The following is an 18,582-nucleotide window of genomic DNA, read 5'->3' on the forward strand; positions in this document are numbered from 1 at the left end:
AAAAACAATATTTACAATAGGGGCTTGATAGTTCCCTACTTTCGAGAGACTAAAAACATTTAGATCTATAGCAATCATGAACAATCTGATTTCCCCCCTCTTCACAAGCGATCTGTGTTTGAAGGTTAAAACCACTCCACCAACACTAAGGTCAGGGAAAGAACTGATTTGAGCTGGAGCTTGATTTAAATCTAATAATATTAAGCTTTTGTATTGAATATGTTGTACCCATTGAATCAGTGGATTTTACACAAGTATTTTTTTTACCAAGTTCTCATTGATTCAATTATTTTACTCTTCTTGGGACCAAGAATTGAATTTAAGTTCCCTAGTTGTAATCCTTAGAATACTATTCCTACACTGAAGACAACAGAATAATAGAACCACAGAATTATAGAGCTGGAATATATCGTGGAACTCATCCAGTTCAAGCTCCTGTTCAGAGCAGGATGCAATTACTAGTCATCTACTTCTGCTGAAGTACCTCCGGTGAAAGACAGGCTACTAACTCTTGGGGCAAACCTGTTCCATAGTTGAACAGCTTGCTCTCAGGAAATTTCTCCTTGTCTTTACCTGAAATTTGGTTCTTGCGGTTTCCACTTATTGATTTTAGTCCTGTGTTAAGTGAATAGAGAATAAGTCTGTTGCAATTTCTTCCTGAAAGGCTTCAAATATTCAGATGGCTAATATGTCACCATTGTTCTTCTCTTTCCCAAATTAAACTTATAAAGCTTTTTCAACCATACTATCCTTAAAAACTGGGATGGAGAAGTGTTTTTGAACTCTGGGTCAGATTCACGTCCCTCTAGCCCTGGATGAGACTGGAGATAATAGTGGATATTCTCCATGTTCCACTGGATTTCTCAGTTGTTATATTGGATTGGAAATAACAGGGTGATATCTTCTTCCTTCTTGTTCCCAACTGGAAAGATGAGTAGGGTGTGCAGTTGGGGAGCCCTAGCAAGTGGGGTTTTCAGGCATCCTTGAACCATCATTAGTGAGATTTCATAAGGCAAATTAGGTTTATGAGCTGGAGCTTTCCTTCTCTATTATAGAACCTGGTTTCCAGTCTGATGAACCTCCTTTGGGTATGCCCCAGATTTCACTGCTGATAACTAAAATGCACAGCTTAAGTATATAGTGATTTAATGGGTTAATCAAGATATCAAATAACAAATTAAATTATGCAGTGTTTTAAGATCAACAGATTAGCACTCTTTCATGATTTGACTTTAATGTATTAGCATTACCACCAGTGTTGCCAGTCTTTCTATAGAGCCAGTGCTTGTTTATTTGCTTCAGTATTTCTCAAGGCGCCAGTGTACACAGAGTGAGTTGTGAGTAGTAGCATTCTTGTTCCATTCTGTGTCAGGAAAGACTCCCATTCCATGCCTTCCCCCTATGGGAAGAAGACTGCTGAGGCCTGAACACAAACTTTGATCTTTGCTTTCATGTTGTCATTGCATTTTTAATCCCTGAGGGACACCGCCCTTAAGGTAGCATTGAATGTCTCCCACTGCTCTGGATGCAAAAATAAAAGTGTATTGTCTGATTTGTGGTATAATATCTGCTACTGGAGATTACACTGCAAAAAGACTTCATACCCTGTTGTCTCTTTATGGCCTCCAGCATAAGCAAAATACATTGGATCTTGTTGCTCTAATTCCTGCTAGTGGCTTTCCCATTATGTAGCCATATTTGTGTTTCTTTCAAGTACAATAGAATCTGAGGAAGAGGTCACCAAAGTCATTTGTGCATGAAGAGACAGCAAAGCTCCTGGCACGCACTTGGTTCTTGTGGAAGTTTCTAATTCTTGCCAAGTTTGGTGGACTCCTTGACCGATGACAGTCCCTTCCAATTATATTTTCAAAACTGAAGTGGTCTCTTAGAATTGGAAAGAAAACATAGGCATTGTCTCATTTAAGACTTTAGGGAATTGCTTCCCCCACCTTTTTTTGTATGTAGGTAGTTTCCATTTGGGAGAGTGTGGAGTTGCAAGATTTCTATTAGTAGCCCAGACAGAATAATTCAATATATTTTTGGAAGATCAGGCAGATTTCTATAAAAGATTACATCAGATAATTGCTCTAGCTTTTAAATGTATTTTGCAGATTCTCATTTGAAAAATGTACTTCTGTGGCTTTCACTAACAGTTCACTTCCACTAACAACTTTTGTCCTCCTTTGCAAAAATCCAGACTCTTGTTTAAAAGTGCCAGTTCATGTATCCGAGAGGAAATGGACACTCAGTCCTCCTGTGAATTCACTCTTCCAGAACCATTGTCTAACAAATTCAGAGAGAATGTGAGAGTAAAAGAGAGAGAAGAGGTTGTTCTTACTTAAAAGTCAGGAAAAGCTATTAAGGAAGGCAGAAACATTGTGTGACCAATGGATAATGAAAATTATTAACACTTATATACACCACAATATATGACCATAATAGCAACAATCACAAACAGAAAAAAGTAATAACTGTGTAAAACAATGAAAGAGTTGTAAAGCTTCACATTAATATTCTTTTGCCTGCCTAACATTCTAAGAGATGAGATGCTACAAGGCAGCTTACAGCATCAGCTTCCTTGTGAGTAAACAAAACTGCATGTTTGCAGACCCTTGGATGCATGTGGCCAAGCAACCTCAGAGTGTGGTCAAGATGGTAAAAGTTATTAATAAGGAAGAACAGATAAGTGAGGAGAGGCTGCATTAGTTTGCTTTATGCCTGAGCCTACTGGGAAGAGCAAGATTCTGCCCCTTCTCCCCCTCTCCCCCAATGAGTTCATTGAGGGCAAACTGCTTTTGCACTTTGAATTCAGTTTGTAGCAACTGAAGTAAACTAAGGGGAAAGGGGGAAGTGGGAGGAGAGAGAGAAACTGGGACATTTTAAAAGCAGCAGAAAAAGTAGGATAAGAAAAGATTAATTGGGATTGTCCTTGTCTAATTGGGATGGTTGAAGGGTATGCCTCTGTAAGTTGCTTTGTAATATCGGCTTTGTAAAACATTTATTAGACAGAAGAGTGCAAGAAGACATATGCAGTTTTGTTGTTGTTGTTGTTAACTGCTGTCTGGTTTACTTTGGCTTATGCTGACACTATGAGTGAGAGACCTCCAAGCCACCCTGTCTTCAATAGGTTTTGCAGACTCAGGACTGTGGCTTCCTTTACTGAGTCTATCCATCTGCAATATAGTCTTCCTCTTTACCTATGGCCTTCCACCTTGCTAAGCATTATTGCCTTTTCTGGTGAATGATGCCTTCTCGTGATATGGCCAAAGTTCAGTCTTATTAGCTTCCAAGGAGAGCTCAGGCCTGATTTGCTCCAGGACCCATTTATTTGTCATTTTGCCAGTTCAGGGTATTCTCAGCACTCTTCTTCTCCAACACCATATTTCAAATAAGTTGATTCTCTTCCTAGCAACCTTCTTCACTGTCCAGGTTTCACAGCCATACACAGAGATTGAAAATCCAGTTGCATGGACAATTCTGATTTGGTGTTCAATGACATATCCTTACACTTCGTGATCTTGTCTAGATCCTTCATAGCTGCCCTTCAGTCCTAGTCTTCTGAAATCTTGGCTACAACTCCATTTTGATTAATGCTGAACCAAGGTATATAAAATCTTTCACTATCTCAATGTCTTAATTGTCTACTTTAAAGTTACGTAAATCATCTGTGGTCATTATTTTCATTATCTTCATGTTTTATTTTCTTCATCTACCTTAGCATTATCTTCCTTGGCTTTCTTCAGTAGTCATCCCAAGTCTGCTAGTAGTGTATTGTCATCTGCATATCTTAAATTGTTGATATTCTTTCCTCCAGTGTTCATATATCTCAGAGTCTAATCCAGTTTTTCTTGAGAAGCTACAGCAGTTTCCTTTCACTTGACCCCACTGGGAAGGGCAAGATTCCACACTTTACTCTCTCTCCCCCTTTGAGTTAATTTAGGGCAATTGACTTTTGCATTTTGAACTCATTTTGCAATAACTGAAGTAAGAAGAGGACAGAGGGGGAAAGTGAGGGGAAGAGAGAGAAACCAGGACATGCAAAAGCTGCTGAAAAGTGTGATGACGGAGAATTAATCATGATTGTTCCTTTCAAATTAGGACAGTTGGATGGTATACATGCATGGAATTGCCATAAGTTTAAGTCAACATGGTAGCAAATAACAACAAAGTCTTGGTTTTGAACTAGAAATAGCAGCTGGAACCTTTGCAATTTTACTTCAGATTTGTTACCTCCATTTATGTCATCTCTCCAATAATGAACCCAAACAGGATGTGAAACTAACAAACCTGTTAATCGCTCTTCAATTGGTCTCCCCCAACGTATTTTTTTCACTAACCTAATGGCATGTCTTAATCACAGCTAGTTACATAGACTTTGTCAGACAGTGATTCAATCACAGTTAATTTACATTCATGTCTGTTAAACCAACAGGCATCTGTGATGTCTGCCATTCTGCTTTGGCAACAGGTGATGAAAAAATATTTTGAAAAAACAGTGAAGAGAGAGAAGATGAAAAAAGAAAAAGAAACAACCCCAAACGTGCTTGGAAATCCATTTCTGATTTTGAAAAATTGTTAATTTTAATATTAAACAATGCAGGAAGTGCCCACAACCTATTGAAAAGGTAAATTGCTGCTCTTGGATGCTTTCATGACCGGTTTTGTTATTGTGTGCTTTCACCTCTTTTCTGACTTATGATGACCCTAACGCAAATCTATCACAGGGTTTTTTAAATGGCAAGATTTGTTCAGAGGGGGTTTGCCCTTGCAGCGACCAGGATTTTAGACCCACAATGGTGATAGGCCAGCAAATGGTCTCTTTAACACTAGAAAAACAGAACTGAGAAGTCAGAAAGATGAAGCAGGCAAAGAAATGGACAGTTTTGGTGATAAGGAGAGTTGGGAGGGAAGGACAAATGACTAAATTATTATTTTTTAAATGGTAGACAAAAAGAAGGAGAAGTGTTTGAAGAAAATTGTTTAGAGTCTAAAAAGCATGGTAAAGTTACAGAGGTTTCCAACTTAACAGCTAATACTGCAGTAGTTGAAAAGGAACTGTGAAACTGGGTCCAAATTAAGGGAGTGGTGTTACTATCAAAACTCCACTGCTATAGTAGGTTCAAACACACAATATCCTGATTTTGTGAGTTACAGAGACCACAAAGAATATTGATCTGTTTCTGGGCACAATTCAAACTGGTGGTTATTACCTATAAAGCTCTATACAGCTTAGTTCCAGGCTATTAGAAATCAACATGAGTGTACTCAAATTTTCAAATCTTCAGAGAAAGACTTTCTCTCAGTCCCACCATACATAAGTACATTTGGAAAGGGAACAAGAGAAGGTCATCATGGTTTCTTTTCCCAGACTGTAGGACTCTCTTACATGAGAGAGAGTGAATTGCCCAAAGTTAATGGGCTTCCATGGCTTAGTAGGGATTTGAACCTTGGTCTCCAGAGTCATAATCCAACTTTTAACCCACTACACAATTCTGGCTTTCTTCAGAGAAGGCTAGTCAACCATTGCTGGTCTTCCTTTTTTGCCAGAAATAGGATGTGCTCTCTCTTGCTTGCTTGCTCACTGGGGTTATTCAGACAGTGAAAATAATCCTGGTAGAATGTGGGTTGAATCTTTGTTGTTCACATGCATTTTGAATGCATCTGATTAAGGTTTTTATGCGGGGGAGGGGCTGCCAAAAATCCCACTGAATCCAGGATAATTTATCTCAGGGCACATTCACACTCACTTTTTTGTCCCAAGGAGATTTGGATTGCTGTACTGATACAATACCAGATCGTTGTTCCCATGTTGGGTTTGCAAATCTCTCCAAAGCATTTTAACCTTGTGTGTTAGTCACACATGCCTGGGCAGCCTCCCTTGCCATGACAACTGCCAGTATCCCTGCTGGAGAGTGACCAGCAGCCTCAGGAGGGTTTCCAGTACTCCTCCTCCTTCCCTCTGGAAAATATAATAATAATAATAATAATAATAATAATAATAATAAAGATTTATTTCTAGCCCGCCCAATCACAAAGAATCTGGGCGGGTTACAACAATAAAATACATCAGATTACAACAGAGTTAAAAAATCAAACCCTAGACCTATCCCCCCATTCCCAGTACTAAAACAGAATTAAAAGTAATAGTATAAAAACATTAAAAACATTAAACAACCAAAAAATAGGCAGAAAGATAGGCGGGGAAGAATAGACAAATGAGGGGACAAATATCTCTATATCTGGGGAAGGTAACTAAGTTGGAAAGGCCTGCCAGAAGAGATCCGTCTTGATTGCTTTCTTAAAAGCTACCAGAGTGGAAATGTGACGGATTTCCTCCGGCAGGTCGTTCCATAGTTTAGGAGCAGTAGTAGAAAAGGCCCTCTGGGAGACAGATGCTAGCCTAGATTTTTTTGGCTGTAGTAGATTTCTTCCAGAGGACCTTAGTGTGCGGGACGGGCAATAGGGAAGAAGGCGTTCCCTCAAGTACTCTGGGCCCAAGCCATGTAGGGCTTTAAAGGTAATCACCAACATCTTGTACTTTGCCCGGAAACTAATAGGCAGCCAGTGCAGGGACTTCAAGACCAGTGTTATATGGTCATTCCTAGAAGTTCCTGTGATCAATCTGGCTGCCATATTTTGCACCAACTGAAGTTTCCGAACTTGGCACAAGGGTAGCCCCAAGTAGAGTGCATTACAGAAGTCCAATTGAGAGGTTACCACTGCATGTACTACTGTTTCCAGGTCCCTCGGCTCCAAGAAGGGGTGCAGTTGGTGTATCAGTCAAAGCTGATAGCAGGCGCTCTTGATGGTCGCATCCACCTGAGCTGTCAGTTGGAGTGACGAGTCAAGGAGCACCCCCAAGCTGCTAACAGAATCCTTCAGGGGAAGTGTGACCCCATCAAGAACTGGCTGACACAACTCCATTCTTGGATTCAGGCTTCCTATAGCGGGTACCTCCGTCTTACCTGGATTCAGCTTGAGTTGGTTTTCCCTCATCCAGTCCATTACCGCCCCAAGACAGGCATTCTGAGGAAAAGGCTCAGTGGGGCCAGAGGCGGGTCAGCTGGGCAATCTGGATCGATTTGGTAGCATATTCATATTGCCAAAGATGTGAATTGATGTGGATCTTTCAAGAAAACTCAGGAAAAAAAACTAGTATTGAATATCCTATCTTAAGTGGGTTTTTCGGTAGCCTCCCCCCTCCCCCACAAAAAAATACATCAAGTGCATTTGAGGTGAATGTGAACACCAAGGAAATAACCCAGGTTTAATGTGAATGGAGCCTCGGTTATTTCTCCGAGTTTTCCTATAAGATTCAAATTGTCTCTGTGTGAATAACTGATTTGAATAGACCCAGGATAAATCGGGATAAAACTCTTCATGCTTTGAATGTGCTTTGAGTACATCCACACCATCGACTCTATCTTTATTTGAGCGCTGAAACATTTGAGTAACAGAATTTGCAGAAATGTGCATAAATACGGTTCCAATGCAAAAAGAAGTGTGAACAACAAAGCTGGAATGCATTAGTGAGATGATTTGGATAGTTGCACTAAAAAAACAACATCTGGTTAGTATGTGTGTATAGCTACAGTGCAGCCCAAGGCATCAGTTTGTACACCCCTGTGCTATAACATATTGTTAATGAAATGGCTAGACATGTGATCAGAAAGCACATTTTCAACAGTCCATAGACCAGGAAAAGCAATTAACAGTGTCTGCATGATATTTAGGTGTAATAATATCCATATATACCTATATCTAGAGGTGATTTAAAAGCAAACAGCACTGCTTACAAGTTTGCTCTGAATCTCAGAAGGATGCAGTTAATCATAAAAAATATATATTTAGTAGAGTGATTAACAAACAGAACATAATAATTAAATTAATGAGCAAAACATCTGGTTTTTGCCTTCCTCAGTTGTTTAACATAAAAGTGAGCTTTTATCAAGGCAGCAGTTTAGAATATTCCATTGTATAAAAAGGAAAAATTCTGGATCCCTAGACTCAGAACTTTAACCCTACTACATGGTCTCAAGTTAGATGACAATATACCAGCCACTTAAGATGGTTAACAATGGAGTATTCTCAGCTGCCACCTTGGCTACAAGCTCAGATATAAATTAGGCCACTGAGGGAGGCCTAAAACGTTTTGCCTGTTAACTGCACTACTAAGTTCTGTTTGTTACTCGCCTAAGAAATAGGTCTATTGTTGTGTGATTTCACATCATCTCTGATTTATGGTGACCCTAAGACAACCCTATAATGGGGTGTTCTTGACTGAATTTGTTCAGATGGCATTTGCCCATGCCTTCCTCTGAGGTTGAGAGAGGGCAACTTGCCAAAGGCTACCCAGTAGGTTTCCATAGTTGAGTGGAGATGTGAACCCTGGTCTCCAAAGCTGTAGTCCAAAACACAAACCACTATAGTTTGGCTCTCCAATATGTCTATAGTTAGATATAGATAGAAGAAAATAATGCATGCATCATTTATATGTATGCATGCATATGCAGACATTCATTTAAGTAGTAAGTATTCACCTAAGCAGTGATAAAACAGATTATGAATAGATTATTTCTATATGACAAAGTGTATCTTGTGAAATCATTAATTGCATTTAGTGAATGAGGAATATAAAATGTATGACCACTCTCAGATAATAACGAATGATATTTAATTACGTGATTGATATGTTGCCAGCATTTACAGTTCATTAGGCTGAAAACCTGAAATTTTCAGGTTGAACGTGTATGAACGTGCACTCCATTGCAATAAGATCATAGAGTCATGGTCCAAAAATTGCCAGTCAAGGAATCCACAGCAGATTCAGTGAGCCACCAAAGGATTTTTCTTAACACTAACCAGAAATGTCTAACTTCTGTGTAAGACCTATTCCAGGGCTGGCTGCAGAGGCAGCCATCAGAGGAACAAATGGCAAGATATTGGAGAAAGGGGCAGACAGCACTATAATTCCTGTAGCAAAAATTTTGCTTTGCATTGTTTAACTCCTTCTGTGCATTCACTTGTATCAGGGTGGACACTTGCTTGGACCTAGTATCTGGTGTGGCCTGTTGTGTCGGTGGCAAGAACTAGATCTCAGCAGTCCTAAACCCATGACCTATTTCTTACAAAAGGTTGCTTATAATAAGAATATTTGGATGCACTTATTGAATTATATTTTAATCCAGCTTTCTAGGCAGAAAATCTCTCCTAAATCAGCTCACAACAATTAAAATGTAATATTTATTTATGTAGATTGCTTTATACTACTGTTCTCAACGCACATCTGTACACTGCTTGTCAAATACATAAATGATAAGACAAAAACCCTACCAGGGGCTGTATAAAATACAAGGTATGTGGGAATGGTGAGCAAAGACATAGGACTGAGATCACATAGACCATGTGTAGTGAGGTAGATGTAGAGAGAGCTAGAAGGGCTAATGGGGACCAGGTGGAGACACAGGTGGAGTCGGAAAAAGAGGCGGAGCAAGAGGAGGAGCCAGGAGTGGTCCCAGGGAGGATAAGAGGAGAGGGGCAGAGTTGCGCGGGGAGAGAGGGGCGGCGCGGAAGAGGAGGTCGGGAAGTGGCGGCCGCAAAAGGGACAGCGACAGTGACGCGAAGCCCACAGCGGGACGGCGCCCCTGCCTCTCTCCAAAGGAGATCTGGCGGTCGAGGGCGAGGGCCTCATGAGGAGGTACGATTAAGAAACCCACAGGAGGAAGGGGACCTTACTTGCCAAGACGCCGAATTGTGGAGACAGCCAGGAGGGAGAGCCTTAGAGGGGCAGTGGTGGGACTCTAAAGGAGACAAGTGGGAGGCAGGCCCTATTCCTAGAGAAAGGGAAAAAGCTGAAGTAGAGCCCCTTGAGAAACATTCGGGCGGCCGGCGGACTCGACCTGGAGACCAAGAGGCCTGCATGCGGGAGATTCCTGAGCCCTGAAGAGGCTTGCCTTGGTGACAGACAAAGGGTTGGTAACCTGGACTTTGAATTGTTTTTGTTGAAGAGTTCTGTTTAGGAAGTTCCTATTAAAGTTTCTGTTACTACTGCACTAGAAGTGTAAGTTTGTTGCGCACGTGGGGCTTCCGTGTGCTCAGGACACGTGTTCTACTGAGACATGCAACCTGCCCCGCCCACACCATGCCAAAAACTTTTTAAAAAGAAGTGAGTTATTAACTGGCATTTCTAACCACTTAGAGGCAGGCTGATCTTTCTTTAATTCGTGCTAACAAAGAGTTATTTGCACATTGCACTGGGCAGTCCATGCCAATGTGTAATGCAGAATGAGAATCCAATTTTTGATTTAAATCTAATAATACTAAGCTTTAGTACTGAATATGTTGTATCCATTGAATTGGTGGATTTTTACACAAGTATTAATTTACCAATACTTTTCAAACACTATCATCAAGAGAAGGTGATGGCTTCCATGTCAATGGAATGGTGATTCCACTCAAGGGCTTATTCCAGACTTTACAAGAGCATTCTTGGTGCTGAACTCTATCCCCAGAATAGGCTCAGCACTTTGGACATCTCTTTTAAATGTAGGTTGAAGTGTGTAGTGGATTCACTGCCCCATTGACACTGAAGCCGCCGGCTGCTGCTGACTATAATGAGTAATGAAAATACAGTGGTACCCCGGGATACGAATGCGCCGCCTTACGAAATTTCCGGGTTACGAAAAAAATCTATTTAAAAAAACTGTTCCGCGTTACGAATGTTTTTTCGGGTTACGAAAAAACTTTTGGTGCTTTTCGGCGCTATTTCGCACCAAATCGCGGCTTGGGTTTTTCGGCTTACGAAGCCTTTCGGGTTACGAAAGCGGCGGCGGAACGAATTATTTTCGTAACCCGGGGTACCACTGTAAATCACTTACGAAAAATAACTTCTCAAGCTCTACTAGCTGGGTTTCAAACCCTTATTCCTAGTGGTCTGTTTGTACTTTCTCAAGTCCTAACAGCTAAGCAGTTATGTGGGTGTTGGGATGTCCACCTTCTCTTACTCTCCCTTTATGTGTGTTGTGATCCAAAACAGTGGTTGTTGGGAACATAAGAGGGTTGAACCACTGATGGCAGGATGCTTGATGATTGGTAGTATGAGGAGGTTGCTTGCCATTCCACTAGGGACAATGGAGTGAGGTGCTCTGGCATTGTTTTATGTGTTGTGTGCATGGCAGTGGAGAGGTCTGTCTTTGTCACTGTGAGTTTGTTGGCTCCTCCTGTGTATGGCTGAATATAGACAATGCCACCAGCACAGTTCCTGATTAGTGAACTGCGGCAATATTTCCAGGGACGTTCTTGACATGTCTTTCATTAGTGAAATCATTAATTGCATTTAGTGTGTTTACACTTTTCCAAAAGTTTTGACTGTCTTCTTTCTCTCTCTTCCTAGGCTGAAAACAACAGATATGGTGGTTCTTCTGCTGATGTTGTATCCCCAGTCCTGGTGTAATTTGTTGTTGCTAACTCCCCTCAAGTCAACCTTGATTCATGATGACCCTGTGGATGAGAAATCTCCAAGCTCCCCTGTCCTGTTCAGGCCCATGACCTCACTGACTGAGTCTATCCATCTACTGTGTAGTCTTCTTCTCTTTCTACTACCTTCTACCTTGTCTAGCATTATTGTTTTTTCTAATGAGTCATGCCTTCTCATGATGTAACCAAAGTACAACAGTGTCAATTTACTTATCTTGGTTTTCAGGGAGAATTCAAGCTTAATCTGTTTTAGAACTCATTTGTATGTCTTCTTGGCTGTCCACAGTATCCTTACTGTATCCTCACAGTATCCTGGTATAATATGAATATATAATTGTTTGATGCATTACCTGAGTAGTAGTAGAATCTCTGAGGCAGCATAGCCAATGGGAGCGGCCCCTACAAAAGCCGGCCCGCCGGCTCCCCCCGAAGAGGACGCCGCCGCCGTCGCCCTATTCCACCTGGGCAGGGCGGCTGAGGACTTTGCCCGCCGCCGCCGCGGCGTTTCTCCAGGGGGCGGGGCCGGTGGGAGCGGCCCCTACAAAAGCCGGCCCGCCGGCTCCCCCTGAAGAGGACGCCGCCGCCGTCGCCCTTTTCCATCTGGGCAGGGGTGGCCTAGGGGACTCTGTCCGCCGCTTACACCATCACGGCGGAGTGCCTGTTGTTGGGGTCTTTTTAGAGGGAGGGAGATAGAGAAGGGCTTAGTTATTTTTTTCTCATCAGGGATTGATTGGGCTACGTCCTGTTTTTTGCTGCTGTATACTATCTAATGTATTTTTAGATTGCTTTTTTATTTGATTGTATAGGATGGATTTATTGTTGTATTGTACTACATGCTTTTTATGCTGCTTGTAATTGTATTGTGAATTGTATTGTATTGTATTTTACCTGTTGTAAACCGCCGTGATCATGGGAACGGCGGTATATAAATAAAATTTCATTTCAAAATTTCATTTCAATGGTCAATTTGACTAGGAGATTCTAGAAGTTCTAGGTAAATAAATCCAAGCTTCATACCGTATGGACTAAAATTCCCATTAGTCTCCATCATTGTCTATGCTATCTAGGGCTTATGAGCTCTGAAGGGCTAAAAGTGACCCACCCTGTCCTGATCTAGAAGATGAATGTGACTCACTGTGTGAGTGGAAGATGCAACCTGACTGCAGAAGACAGAATCTGATGGCCACCTCAGATGATGTGAGTTTTTCTTGTGACTCACTATGAGTCACATCTCTCTGTCACATCCCATTCAGAATAAGCTTCTGTTTATCCTTTCCTGTAGATTAAGTGTAAATGGGAAGGAGCTAATTTGGGTTAGACTCTATTTGTATTTAATGTATTTCTGATCTTATTGAATTCATTTGGGATAAACTGATTTGAGTAGGCAATTAGGATTCCTTTTCACAAGGCCTGCACACTCTGAGCAGGCCTAAATGCACTCTAAAGACACCAGATCCTCTTTGATCTTGGAAGCTAAGAAGGTCAGCCCTGGTTAATATTTGGAAGGGAGACCACCAACAAATACTAGTGATTATATTTCAGCGGAGGAAACTGACCAAACCACCTCTGCATATTCTTTGCCTTAAAAAACTATGAAATTCACCATAAGCCAACAGGTAACTCAAAGGTGTGTGGGTGTGCGCGTGTGCGTATGTGTGTGTGTGCACGTGTGCGTGCGTGCGCACACACACAGACTGAACACAATGTTTCTCCTTTGCAAATGTGGTTTTATACTGTAGTCAAAAAGAGACAGTAGGGGTCAGGATTGGGATTTTCTAATGAACTGCTATAGTTCTCCAAAACCCATAGCAATCACACAAAAACCAGCTGAGTCTCATCCAAAGATGTTGATTATACTTATATAAGAATAATACTTATATAAGAAATATTTTTGATACACATCTGCCAACATTTGAAGCCAACTCAGAATACTGTGGTTAAGTATGTAAGCTGTCAAAACATACCAGATAATAAAATCAGATTCAGTTAAATACTGGTATGTGTCTGAAACAAACCTGATGAGAATAAGAGAAATGTAGTGAATCATACAGAGAAATAGTAGGCAGTCTTCTCCATGAAAAGCTGTTTGGGGTTTATACAGACATTTTAAAATTTAGTTATTATCTCATCTTTCCTTCAAGGATCTCAAGGTTGTCTGGTTCTTTCACTACTCCAGTGTTATTACTGCAATAACCCAGACGGGAGGGTCAACCTGAGAGAAAATGTCTGGTGCAAAGGAGCTTCATTGTTGAAGGTAAATGTGAAACCAGGTCTTCTTGGGCCCAGAGCTTTTACCACTATCTTTCTTACAATACCAGAGCACATTTCTCATGATGGACTAATGTAAAGTCATACCCCTGGTGTTATCAGATTCAGAGCTGGAAAATAGCATCAATACTATCAGCTGCTGGGATAATTTTTATTTAGGAGCTGGCATATACACTTAAATTCAAGTAAATTTAATAAACAAAGAATAAACAAGCAGCTGCTTGCCCTCTCCTTTCCAACCTACTGTAATCTGTGGCGGTTAGTGCCTACTGTTGGCAGTTCGATGACCCTGCTCTGAGTTGTAGTCCTAACTTTAAATGCTCTTTCCAAGCTGCTGGTTCTTATCCCCCAAATAGGTCCAACAACTTGGGTTTAGAGCTTGGACTAAAAACCAGAATGGATTCACCATTCCACTGACATGAAAGCCACTAACTGCAAGTGGGTTTCTATACCGCACCAGGTTTACCCTTTTAACAGAAGAAAACATGATGATCTTGCATTTTTTTAAAAAAAAGATTTAATATTCTTTGCTTTTGCATTTGGGAACCCTGCCTGGCACACAGTTCTAGCATTATTGGTATGAAAGTGGCCTTTATGTTTATTAAGGTAACTATTTGCATTAAATACGAGCTTAGCTTTTGTAAATAATGAGTATTTCAATCCAGACAAAGATGTAGGGAGCTTACAGTGACTTAATGTGCATTCCATAGTACCATTTAACTGCCCCTCCCTGCCCCTAAAAGAAGATTTTCACCTTTAACTAGCTTCAGCCTAGAGTGTAAGAGGTGCCATAGGTATATAGACCTTCTTTACAGAAGCATTTTTGGTGAATGAGGACAGCAAGAAGTTAGCAAACAATTCCTAGAATCTAGTAGATGCAACTTAAAGACGAAGGGGTGGGTGGCTGGGTAGTGTTCTACCCAACTTGGCAATAATTCAGTTATGTTATTCTACATGTTGGCAATACAATATGTCAACAAAAAAGGAGGCCTGAGGTATTTGAAGGATATGCCAGGTTTCGGTTTTAGATTTAGAGAAAGCAATGATTGACATACTTTTGTTGATTAAAAGAGGCCAGAGAGTATTTTTTACACTTAGATGTTACTCTTCACATTTTAAAGGAAACATGCCTAAACAAGAATCTATGGTATCATTACCTTAGGCAACATGTGGCCTTCCAGATGTTGCTGGACTGCAGCACCTATCATTTCTAGCCAAAATAGCTAGATCCAACACAACATTTAATTTAATAGTGTCTGAGGCTACAGTCCTTTATACACTTACATGGACTTAAATCCCATTCACCCATAGTGAGACTTACTTCTGAGTAAACATACATAGCACTGCACATCTGCACCACAGAAGGACTCAGTTGCAAAGCTGTATAAGAAGCTTCTCCATGTTTACCTTGGATTCCTGAACACATTTATCTGGGATTAAGACAAACTGTGAAACTTGTTTTTGAATAAACATGCATAAGATTTCTCTATTAAAACCCTGGTTGTTGTTGTTGTGTACCTCAATTCATTTTTGACCTACGGCGACCCTAAGGCAACCTTGTCATGGATTTTCTGGCAAGATTTTGTCAGAGATTTGCCATTGCCTACCCCTGAGGCTGAGACTTGCTCAAGGTCATCCAGTGAGTTTTGTGGCTGCAATATGCCATGCTGCAGTTTATTCCTACCAACCTCTTGGAGGTATTAATCCTTTTGCAGGGTAAATGGGTTGGTAGTTATACTTGATTTTGTTGTCATTGCTCCATTTTTGCCTGTGAAGTTCCTGATCCTGTAAGCCTCAGCAACCACTTCAAAAATAATCACATTCTGAACAACTTGAGTAGTTCTTTAGAGTGGCCCTTTATGCCTACGCTCATGTCTGGGGGACATTTACTTCAGTCAGCGAGGACTAGCCTGGCAACTGTTAGCCAAAGGACTTCTTCAGCCACCCCTAATTTGTGGAATGATCTGCCAGATGAGATTTGACAGTTGGATACACTGCCTGAGTTTTTTTTTAAAAAAAACATTAGAGCCATCTCTTCCAGCAGGCCTCTAAAGATGGTTTTTAAACTATACATTTTAAAATTATGAATTGATTGTTTTAAATACATATGCTTTAAAAACTTATATTGTCTTTAAACCAATTGTGTATTTTTAATTGATGTTTATGTTTTTAACTGAGTTGTGTGTCTGTTTGTTGCTATATTTTAACATTCAGTTCCCACTTCAATGCATAGGGAAAAGTGGATAAGAAATTATGATGATGTGTCTTTATGTGTCATCAAATTGCCTGATGACTTATAGCAACACAATGAATTCCATAGGATTTACTTGGGCAAGGAATACTCAAAGGTGGCTTACCATTGCCTTCCTCTGAAATATAGCCTACAGCAGCTGGTTGATTTATTTAGACAGACACAGATGGATAAATAATGGATATGGTTTAAGTAGGGTGGCAATATATCTTAGCACAGACAGTCAGGAAGACTATGACCTAGTGACTGATGTGCCTGTTCAGTGTTTCCAGAGTGAAGAGTGAATCCCACTGTGGGAGAACGGTGGGATATAAACCCTGGAAAGAAAGAAATAGGTGACCTTCATGGATTCGGACAGCCCTTAAAATAGAGGATGAGCCACTGTAAAGCAGGCCACATGGCCACCTTACAATGATTCCAAGATGAGCAGCAGACTGAATAGGGGGTGAATAGTTTGACAGTTGTTTTATCATCACTGAGTTGATAGTTTTTGAATAAATGTAAGACCTTCAGCTGATCAGCTTAATGTTTCTGTGTGTGTGTTTGAGTGAGAGATGTTGATTACATTTCCAAAAGGTTGTAATTATTCACTAGATTTGGTTGAGACAATCCCAGTTAATTCTCTGTTAACCCACTTTTTCAGCTTAAAAATGTCGTTTCTCTTTCATTCTCATACTTTCATTCTTTTTCTTCAGCTTACATCAATTCCTGCAAACTGTTAGTAACGATAAACGATAAATAGAATCAGTACGTAGAGAGATCTTGCATCTGAGGAAGTAGACTGTAGTCTACAGAAGCTCATGCTGCCAAGTTCTTTCTTTCAGTTAGTCTCAAAGGTGCTACAAAATCTCGATGACTCTGGTGGTCATGTGGCCAGCATGACTGCACAGAATGCTGTTACCTTCCCACCAAAGTGGTTTCTATTTCTCTACTTGCATTTGCATCATTTCGAACTGCTAGGTTGGCAGAAGCTGGGACTAGTGATGGGAACATTTGGGCCTCAAACTGCTAACCTTCTGACCTTCCAATCATCAGAATTGGCGTCTTAACCATCAAGCCACTGCATATTTCCTTTAGGGAAAGTGGTGATATTGCCAGCTCTCTCCTTTCAAACACATTTATTAACGTTACAACGCATTGTTCATGCATGATGAATGTCTCACTTGTTGTTGATTTAATTATGATGCTTTAATTACAAGTATGTGTGTGGTCTTCTAATACCTAAACCACTTTCCCCCATTGAAATGATACTGCTTTGTTCCTGACTTGTTTGACCTTCCAAGTTTTTTTAAAAAACAATTTCCTCCCAGTTTTGCTTCAGCTAGTGGTCATTGCAGGCAGCAGGACATCTAGCTCTCATGATGAGGATGCAGCAGACAGAATTTATGGACACTGGGTAAGGAGAGCATGCTAAAAGTCCACCTACTACGTGTGGATCTACACTGAAATAAGTCTGCTGACGAAGAAATCGGTGTCAAATGAGTTTAATTAAAGCCAGCAAATAGATCAAAGCAGTTAAACAGATGCCATGTCTAATAAATAGAAGAAAATGCAATACACAAAAAGGAAGAAAACCCTCAAGCAAACAGGTCAGCACCTGCCTGAAGAGGGACAAAGAAATCTGATACGATAAAGTATGGCAAATCTTTACATCAGAATCAGCATTCTGTGGATGCTATGGATGAAAGGAATTGCCTGGAACTAAATTAATTGGGTGAACCTGGACACTGTGCGGTTTCTTATACTCCAAGAACTGGCTTGCTGTAGAGACTCCACTGAGAAAATAATGCTATCAGTTGATCACTCTTATGGGTATGGGATCACACCTTACGGGTACAGAATATACTCTTTATGCAAAATAATCTTCTCTAAGTTTTGAACTACTCTAGCACTTAACGTTGGGACTTTAGAATCCTGCTTAAGGACTCTCAATGTTTATCATTTCAAGTCTGTGGAATATGTGTTCCATCCATCTGCCTCATTGTGGTGCAGGTTTTGCCACTGACATATAGTTTGGAGAGTAAAGGGTGTCATATCTGGGCTTAACTGTTCATTGGACAAATTGCTAAGATGCTCCAGAAGACACTCTTTTGTCAGATATTGGTGTAGTTGGGAACTGCTTCTTTCCTTCTGTTCAAAGTCCACATTTCAAGTTTATTAATATAATACAATAGAAAATATAATATGTGTGTGCGTGTGCGTGCGCACACGTGCATGCATTTACATTTCTACTTTGGAATAAGATTTGCAAAGTAGAGTGAGGTTTCTGCAGAAATATACAGCAACTTAATCTCCTTGTCTCTCACAGTGCACCCTAACCCTAAATGGATACAAGCAGCTGGATCTTACAAGATGCTTCTCTCCTACTCCTCACTGTACTGGCTCTTGTAGCATTTCCAGCCCTCCCACAGGTAGGATCAATTCTATAGGTGTCATGCTTTTAATGACATGGGTATATCTTCCATCAGTGGTTTATGCCACTTCATTCTAGGCAATTGAATTTCCGATGTCAGGGGGACTCACAATTGTACTCAGGTTGTAACATAGGCTAGACACAACTTAAGGTATGGATATTAAGATCTTACAAC

Source organism: Sceloporus occidentalis, unplaced genomic scaffold, assembly GCF_023333645.1.
Source record: "Sceloporus occidentalis isolate IW3139 unplaced genomic scaffold, rSceOcc1.0.p SCAF_6, whole genome shotgun sequence".
Lineage (NCBI taxonomy): Eukaryota > Metazoa > Chordata > Lepidosauria > Squamata > Phrynosomatidae > Sceloporus > Sceloporus occidentalis.